General features: G+C 45.7%; 1 long non-coding RNA gene across 1 annotated transcript; it reads right to left on the bottom strand.

Annotated features, from left to right (window-relative positions):
* Nucleotides 1-890: 890 nt before the first annotated feature.
* Nucleotides 891-1,864, bottom strand: LOC131921726 (uncharacterized). Its single transcript, XR_009382075.1, has 2 exons — nucleotides 1,723-1,864; nucleotides 891-1,099 (listed from the first exon to the last, which is right to left on the bottom strand). It is a non-coding gene; the product is annotated as an uncharacterized LOC131921726 (long non-coding RNA).
* Nucleotides 1,865-8,975: the final 7,111 nt, after the last annotated feature.

Here is an 8,975-nt window from a genome sequence, read left to right as displayed (position 1 = left end):
TGACTCAAGTAGATGGAGAGACAGTGATGGAGGCCACTTTCTTTGGTGAGATGAGTTTCTGGACTTGGGTTTGAGGACCTCAGGAAAGTTCTTCAGAGCGTATATCAACTGGTTTGTCATCACAATCAGGCCCATAGCTCTAGAGGTGGCAGTGTGGAGGGGAGCGCAGGTACAGGGGGATTCGTGTGGGTGGGGTCCAGGTGTAAGCTGACCAGGTCTTCCTAGGCTTGGCTTTTCACCCAGTACTTGTGCTCTTGCCTTTGAAAGCACTATGATATTATTGGGGTAGGGGCTGGATGAATATCTTTGTGTCTATTTTCTCTGTTTAGCTTTTCTACAAAGCAGGAGTGAGGAGAGGGAGCCAAGGACAATCCAACTCCTTCCATTCGCCAAAGTCAGAGCCCAGCCATGCTCTGTCTCCCAGATCCCAGGACCCCTGGGAAACTTGTTTGTGGACCTCCTTTTATTGGGATTATGCTGTGGGATGTATGGCAAATGTGTTGCTAATTAATCAATAAAACACTGATTGGCCGTTGGCTAGGCAGGAAGTATAGGCGGGGCAAGGAGGAGAATAAAGCTGGGAAGTGGAAGGCTGAGTCAGAGAGACACTGCCAGCCGCCACCATGACAAGCTGCATGTGAAGATCCTGGTAAGCCACGAGCCATGTGGCAAGGGATAGATTTATGGAAATGAAATAATTTAAACTGTAAGAACAGTTAGCAAGAAGCCTGCCACGGCCATACAGTTTGTAACCAATATAAGTCTCTGTGTTTACTTGGTCGGGTCTGAGAGGCTGTGGGACTGGCAGGTGAGAGAGATTTGTCCTGACTGTGGGCCAGGCAGGAAAACTCAAGCTACAGGATTATATCACTAACAATCCACGGAGTCTATTTAATGAGCAAAGGAATTTATTTGGGGGTTAACTCACAAGACGAAATAAAGGAATTTATTTCACAGGATCTTGGAAGGGTGAGGTATGGTCCAATGCTGTTCTCTGGTGAGCTTTGCCCTGGTCCATTCCAGCATTCAAAACCACGAGGTAGTGAAGAGAGAGAGCTTAGGTGCATCCCAGGTCTTCAGGGTCCCCCAGCAGCTGCGCCTGAGGGGCATTTACCTCAAGGTCAGGCAGGTGTAACAATTGCCTGCTACCTCACTAGGGGTAGTGTTTCAGGGCATGGCTCAAACAGCCACCCACTGTATCTCCCCCTTTTGTCTAAATAAGAAAGTTCTAACCTAATGCAAAGCTATATATAATAGGAATGATTATTAAGTATTGTTCAGGAGAAATAATGGGCAATAACCTAAGCAAAATGGAACTACAACCAACAAGAACAACATCAAACAAGAGACACATGCTAAAATCCAGAGATGTCCAGAACATAGGTAAATTGTATGTTAGAGAGATTATTCCAAAAGCTGTCCTATCCTGAAGAATCTGAATCTAGTACTAAGTATGTTCTAGCTAAGAGACAAGAAGATTGTAAGTGTAACTATTAGTCTTCAACCCCATCAAAGACCTGGGAAGGAATATCATAATACCTGAGAAAATGGTAGAAGCATGCAAGCAACATTTGGAAATCTTTCGAGAATAGACAGAGAGATCTGGCAGCCTGGACAGTCACCTAAAGTTTCTCAGCACTGTTGGGGCACCCAATTTGGCTACAGGCCTAGAGTATCTGACAGACCATTTTCAGAAGCAGGAATTTTGAAAGACCATCTTACCCTGTCTTGGCAAAGTTCAGTAGTCATTTTTTCTTCTGTCCTGCTCATCCAGAAAGGACAGCATTCATACTGTCAGCAGTCGAGGTAAGGGGAGTTCTTTGCCCAACAGGCCATTATGTGCCAGAAAGAAGACAAACTTTCAAATGGAATGTCTTAAAAGCCCAACATTCTCTCAGGATCAGATCAGTGCTGCCAGGAGCAATTGTGTCTCACGTCAACAGAATTCTAAGTTATTTAAATGCCATATTCTCTAGGTCTATAAAGTGTTTGAAGATTACCTGTCCATCTGACCTATGTATCTGTAAATTTGGACAACCTAACTAAATAATAACAAGCATGGGTGACTATATATCTGTAAGTCTTATCTACCTAAATAACCTAAAGACTAAGACTTCATATAAACAAGGTAAACAGTCTGTAATCAAATGTACAGTAAAAGGACAATGGCCTCAAAATTGTGACAATACATAAAATATCTTAAACAGAGGTAGAAATGTATAGTGCAATGTGCAATATGACAACAATATGTATCAATATCCTAAACAGAGATAGAACATACATAACAGTATGACAAATATAATTTTACATTTGTATCAATATACAAGATATTTCAAATAGGAGTAGAAATATATGTAGAATATAAGAAATATAGTTTTGTATTTGTATCAATATATAAATTATTTTAAACAGGAATATAAAAATAGTTTACATTTGCATCAATATACAAGAATCCAGTTACAGAGGGATATGATGTATCCCCTGACCCCTTCCTGTTGACCTACAATCCTCTGCTCAGACTCCTATTCCTTAGCACAGGTCTGACTAGAAGGTCTTTTCTTCCCTGCCTTCCAGAGTGGGCATTAGCATCACATCAAGGCTGAAGAATATTGTTTGTGCTTTTACAGAGGCCTGTTTAATTGCTAAAGGAAGACATTTGCTATCTTACTAAAATGCTGCTAAGTCTGTAAAAGGCTTGTTCACCTGAGGAATCCTCCTTAGTCTTTGGACAGCACCTTTCCTCCAAAGTTTAGAGTGAGACTGACTGCTGTTGGTAGCCTCAGTCCGCGAACCTCATGCAGCATTTCTTAGGCTGCAGCTCCAACAAGCACGGTCGGCCATATATGCCAAGCTTGTGGTAAGTAGCTTTGATGGATCATTTCACCAGAGCCATGTGTGTGTGCTTGAGAACCGCTTCTCCCACCAGGATGGTGGCAGAGAAAGTGAGGATCAACTTCTCCTGGCCTGTAGACAGCCCCAGGAATCTGAGCTGTGTTTTCAAGGGAACTCTGGGTAGGAAAGCTTCATTCAGGAGGCTAGGAGCTTGCGTGCTGCAGGGCACAGGTCCTATTGGAGAGCGGACACTGGAACCAGCATTTCTGATTCTGAAGTTCTCTGTTCTACATCTCCAGGACCTTCCAAACATAGCTTGTAACCTGGGCATTCATGTACAGGACAGGAAATGTAACACAGTGGGCCGCCTCACTGTCTTCTGAAGTGGATGACACTGCTGGTCTGGGTTAGCTCTCAAGGCTCTTTGTGGCAAGAAGGAGGTGCTGTAATACTTTTTAAATGCTCCTGAATGGGAGACTAGAACAATGATTCTCTCTGTATGCCGGCATGCACACAAGGAACTCTCCCATCCTTTCACCATGTATCCCAAGGCACCCCTAGGAGCCTTCCCTAGGTGAGGTACAAGAGGATATCCATGATGTCTAGGCTGGAGGAGCACAGGCAGTCTGTCCTCATCCTGTTGAGTCTACATCTCCAGCCCACATCACAAGGAAGCCTTAGCAGAAGAATTTGACTTGTGCTTCAGTGTGCCTTTGACTCCTTGGGTAGAGCCAACCTCCATCTCCATCTTCATTTAGGGAAACCATGATGCAAGGCAACGCATTGTCTCAAGAGTTATGACGGCCCGCACCCCTCTCTTAGGAACTGGTTCACGTCTTCTTGTGGCCAACTGCCTGGGAAGAAACACCTTATAATTAATGGAAAAGATGGGAAGGAATGAATACCACTATCCCATACTACAGATATGTTACTGGGAAGGCTAGCTTTACCAGTCAACTTGGCTGGGCTCTGGAACCCACCTGTTCAATGAAGAATCGGTACTTCCTTGAATGTTTCTGTGGAGGTATTTTATCAATGAATGGTATCATTTGAGTTGGGTGCTGTCTTCTTGTTGCTTAGTGATTCCCTCCTTAATTCTTGGCTTCATAAAGGAGATATCCAGACAAGAGCCAGACTGTTTAGCTAGCAAAGCAGAGCAATGGCACCTTCTAGAGAGACTGGAGTGAACTGCCTCAGAGGATCCTGCATTGTGGGTTTTCACACTGGACCTGGTGGTGAAGATTATAATCCAAGCTACTTAGAGGCTGAGACAAGGGGAACATGGTTTCCAAGGCAGCTAAAGCAGCCTTGATTTCCAAATGAAGTGGATAATTTAATGAAATCCAGCATCAAGATAAAAAATAAAAAAAAGAGCTTGGAATGTAGCTCAGTGGTGGAACACTTGCCTAGCCTGATGAGGCTTCAGGGTCAGTTCCTGGTACCACAAATCCCACCGCTTTCCCCATTTTTTATGGTTCCTTCTCCTCGGGTACTACCTCTGTTTTCTCTCACTTTCCTGGATACACTTCACAACCAAGAGGCCCTGCAGTGTTTCCTGCCTTGCCTACAAGGCAGGGTATATACATTCATTGATGGGTATATAGAGTCGAGGGAAAGTGCCTTTGCACCTTAATTTCTATATGGGGGAAGAGCCCAACTCCAGCCTTATAAATGCTGAGCCTCAAAGGGCTGTTTTTTTTTTTTTTTTTAATCTATCAGAAGATGCAGCTTCCCAGATGCAGTGGTTTCCTTGGTTACCTCATGGATGTGCCTAGCTGCAAAAGGGTAGATCCCTATAACACCTTCTTGCCTCCTGCTAATGTTTGCCTAGCTATCTGCTCGAACACCATCACCCCAGATCCATAGCTCAGAACCTCGGAGGGGAAGCCTCACTCTGAAACAGCCTTTGTGGAAGCAACGGCATCAAGTGAGCTGAATCAAGTGACCGTAAGTCCAAAGAGAAAGTCTTCCTAGAAGACTGATGATGATGACGGAAACACACAGAAGAAAAGACCACGTGAAAACAGGTAGGAGCTGGAATGACAGAGCAAGAAGCCAAGGGATGCTTGGTACCACCAGGAACTGGAAGAGGTAGTAAAGGTCATCTCCCAGAACTCCCAGAAAGAGCACAGTCCCGTGGGTGTCCTCCCAGTCCCGTGGATGTCCTTCCAGTCCCGTGGATATCCTCCCAGTCCCGTGGATGTCCTTCCAGTCCTGTTGATATCTTGGTTTAGGGCTACTGAGCTCTTGAACTTGAGGCAATAAGTTTCCATTGCTTTACTTGATATAGCTGTGGAGTTGGTCATGGCTGCCCTGGGAAATGAGTGCCCTCTGCATCCAGTGCCAGCTGTAGTCCTGCAGGTAGGTGACTGAGTCTGGTGAGAGTCAGAGAACTAGGTGGATGCCCTGGTGAAGCCTTAGCACTCAGCACTCAGGGACTTGTCCACCTCTCTTCCCTTCACTGGGTCTTGAGGGAGCAAGTCACGAAGTCTTTAAACGGTCACACAATGACAACCTTCACAGCATTCCCTGATCCTCCATTGGTATCTGTGTCTCCTGTGGAGTTCTCTACTGAAAAGCAAGCAGATTTTGTTGCAAAATCTACCCTTGACTGTTTCTGTCATGGTGAGTGGGACTGAAAGGAGAGAGGGCCAAGGTCCTGCAGTCTCCCTTTGTTACTGTTGCTAGTTGGAAAGATACGCCTGGATGGCAGGGTTGGCACTAACACTCTGTTGTTGTTTGTTGTGTGATACGAATTCTGATTCTGCCTTTTAAAGTGACCAGTGACATCTGATGTGTCTGGTAGTTGAAGGATGTTTACGTTCGTGTTTGGCCTTGGTGACTGCCAGGGTCTGAGATGACTATAAGAGGACTGCAAAGAGAAAAGCCAAGCCAGTCTCTGACTTAAGCTGGGTGCCGTGTGCCCAACCACTGACTTGGAATAAGATAGAAGGCTGACCGTCACGCTCTCCGTGAAGCTGGGTATGCTGTGTTGTGTACAGGAAGGCGGGAGAGCTACGCCACTCTGCCTGACCTCCCTGGCTGGTTCAGCCACAGGAACTCATCTCCATCTTTGTGTGCCCTCTACTCTGTGCTTGGTCATTTCTAACAGAGGCAACTGCAGCTAGAACATGGCTGTGTGAGCAGCCCATCAGTGGGGCTGCTGGGGCCCTCCTGGAAGGGACACTTCCTTTGCCTCTGGGTTCAAACTTTCCTGTGTCATAGACCCATTTGATTCCAAAGAAAAGCCAGGTCAGAGAAAGCTTCTCAAAAGAGAAAGGCATGTGGGTTCTGGGGTAGGGGCAACAGTTTTGTTTACTTGAGAACACTGCCAGCCACTGGGACCAGAGTGAGCTACGTAGTCCTGCCCTGCCCTCACCAGAAAGAGAGAAATCGAATCCCATGGAAAGGGTGGGGTGTAGTTCTGCTGGTAGAGTGCTTGCCTGGCATGCACAAAGCCCTGGAGGTAGGAACATCAGCAACTCAAGGTCATCCTGAGCTGTGTAGTGAACTCAAGGCCATGCTGGAATAATTGAGACTGTGTCTCCAACAGAACAAAGAGGGATGAAATGTAAATGATCAATGAATTCGTGTAGCAGATTGTTAATTGAAAGGGAGGAAAGGCCTACAGAGGTAGGAGGCCACTGAGTAGGAAACCTGCTTCTTTTGTGTGATACATGGAAGGACTGCCAGAGGAAGTGAGATCTGAGCTCTTATGGAAAATAATTGCACACTTACTGTAGGAATTTCAATTGGGCCTTGGTGTTCTCTAGGTCATTTACATCCACTAGGGCATGTTAATTGGCTATGCTAAAGGCAAATCTGGATATTTAAGAGTTTTCATAAAATTGCCATAGAGACATCTCTGAACATAAGCATTGAGCATTGAAGGGGTATAGAGGGACCATTCCATTCTGTAGCATTCTGTAGGTGTCATGGGAGAAAGAAAGGTCTACCCAGGAGGATGAGGTCCCCAATGCTGCCTCCTACTATAGGATTTCCTGCTCTCTGGGACTCAAGGTTCCAAGACAGGTACAGAATCCCATGTCTCATCTTTGAGATTGCTCAGGAGTCAGCCCAAGGGGAAGTGGTCATGGCTGGCCCCATCCCCAGTCTTGCCAGAAAAGCTATACTAGAAGGGAAAACCAATGAATGAAAACATTTGGAATCCCCTGTATTAGTCTAAGGTGTCCAAAGAGAGAAATGGACTTTCAGGTACAGTAGGATAGAGTGCCATTGCCACAGGGCACTACATTAGGGTGGCATCTAAGTTTAGAGTTTCTGTGTTCCAGTCCAGAGGTTTTCCAATTTTGTTCCCTGTCAGATCACTAAGGACTCTTGAAAAGGGTCAGTGTCCATGCACTTGGTCAACACACTCATCATCTCTTGGTGGTCATGAAGTCAGTACTCTTTTTGGAGACAGGATCTTAGGCAGCTCAGGCTGGCTTTGAACTCTCAATGTAGATGAGGATGAATGATGGTGAGTTTCTAATATCCCTGCTTCAACCATTACAGACATCACCCTTGTTTTATATAGTATTGGTGGTTGAACCCAGGGCTTTGTGCTATGCTATGTAAGAACTCTTATCGATGGTTACATCCTTAGTCCCCTATCTCCAGCTCTTTAAAAAAAATACACTGCCACATTGGAGAACTCGAGTTCTCACTCTGAGATCCTGATTCAGCATGTCTGGGGGCGGGGCTAAAACACATGTTTCCAGTGGATTCCCAGACACACCTTACCTTTGGTCTGTATATGTTGTGAGAACATCGGCACAGGGGAAGCTAAAATGCTTCCTGTCTTCAATATGCCTGCCAGCCAAATTCTAACCTACCCATGACCAAAGAAGACAGAGGTAACCAAGCTGACAAGTGTGCATTGTGCCCAGTGCTGGGAAACGGCCTTTTTGTCTGATGAAGGAAAGCTGGGGTATTGTTGTGGCTGTGGAGGAAGTGCTCTGGTTGGTGGAGTCTTGGTTTAAACCCATCTTAAGCTTAACTGTGGGTGACTGTTGAACAGTCAGGACCAAGTGTAAATAGGATATCAAAAAGAAGACCCCTTTCCAGCCATGCGGGACCCAACACCAGGAGACAGACAGAGGAAGTCGGTGTTTAAGAAGCACACCCCAGGGCTGGGCAGGTGGCTCAGTCGGTGAAGCGCATGCATGGACTGCGAGTTCAATCCCAGAACCTATGTTTAAAAAAAGAGAGAGAGATGGTTATGGTGTTGCATGCACGTAATCCCAGTCCCAGAGAGTCAGAGAGCGGCAGATCCCTGGAGCTCCCTGGATAAACAGCCCAGACAAATCAGTGAGTTTCAGGTAAAAGCAAGAGACACTGCCTCAAAAAATATGTGATTGAGAAAGACAGCCAAGAATGGCCTCTAGCTTCCTTATACACTCACACATGTGTCCACATACACCTACATGCCTATGAACACACACACACACACACACAGATCGTGGTTGCTTATTCTTGATGCTTATTTGCAAAACACTTTCCCCTTAACCTTTTAGACATGCCCAAGAAAATTAAGCCAGTTATACAGGATAAGAAGCAGAGCTAAATTATTCAAACAGTTACTTTGACATTTAAAAGGCTATTTATAAGAATGATCATTTCTCCAGAAAATAAAAATAGTGAGAAACGTAAGCCTGGCAGCTCTCGTTGAGGGAGGCAAGTGCTGGTGGAAGGATTCAGAGTTCCCAGAAAATGAGTTTGGGGTCTGCTCAGGGCTGTTCTTGCTAACTTCCACACCTCCCTGGGGAAGAGTCTCAGATCCTGAACCTTCTTTTCCACCTTGTCAAGGAGATGCTGCGTGACTGTCCACATGGCCACCAGCACCAGGTACTTCCTGGAATGGCAGTCTCCATTCTTGCTCCCCAGAGCTCGATGCCAGGGGTATAACAACTGGTTGCTGTTTGCCGCGCGGGGGTGTTGGTGGCATCACACCGGAAGTATGTGGTGTCGCACACGTGGGTGGACTCTAGCTCACAATTCAAGTAGGAGGTGACTCTTCTCGTTGGAAAAATTTCAGTCTCTCCCCCACTCCCTCTTTCCATCCTGTTCCAGGTCTGATTTTGTTTTATCTAATGAGCTGTAACTCTTGATCTTCCTGACTGTATCCATAGTGAGACCAGGAT

Source organism: Peromyscus eremicus, chromosome 11 (assembly GCF_949786415.1).
Source record: "Peromyscus eremicus chromosome 11, PerEre_H2_v1, whole genome shotgun sequence".
Classification (NCBI taxonomy): Eukaryota; Metazoa; Chordata; class Mammalia; order Rodentia; family Cricetidae; genus Peromyscus; species Peromyscus eremicus.
The sequence above is the reverse complement of the archived record's forward strand: the minus strand, read 5'-3'. Positions and strand labels throughout refer to the sequence as shown.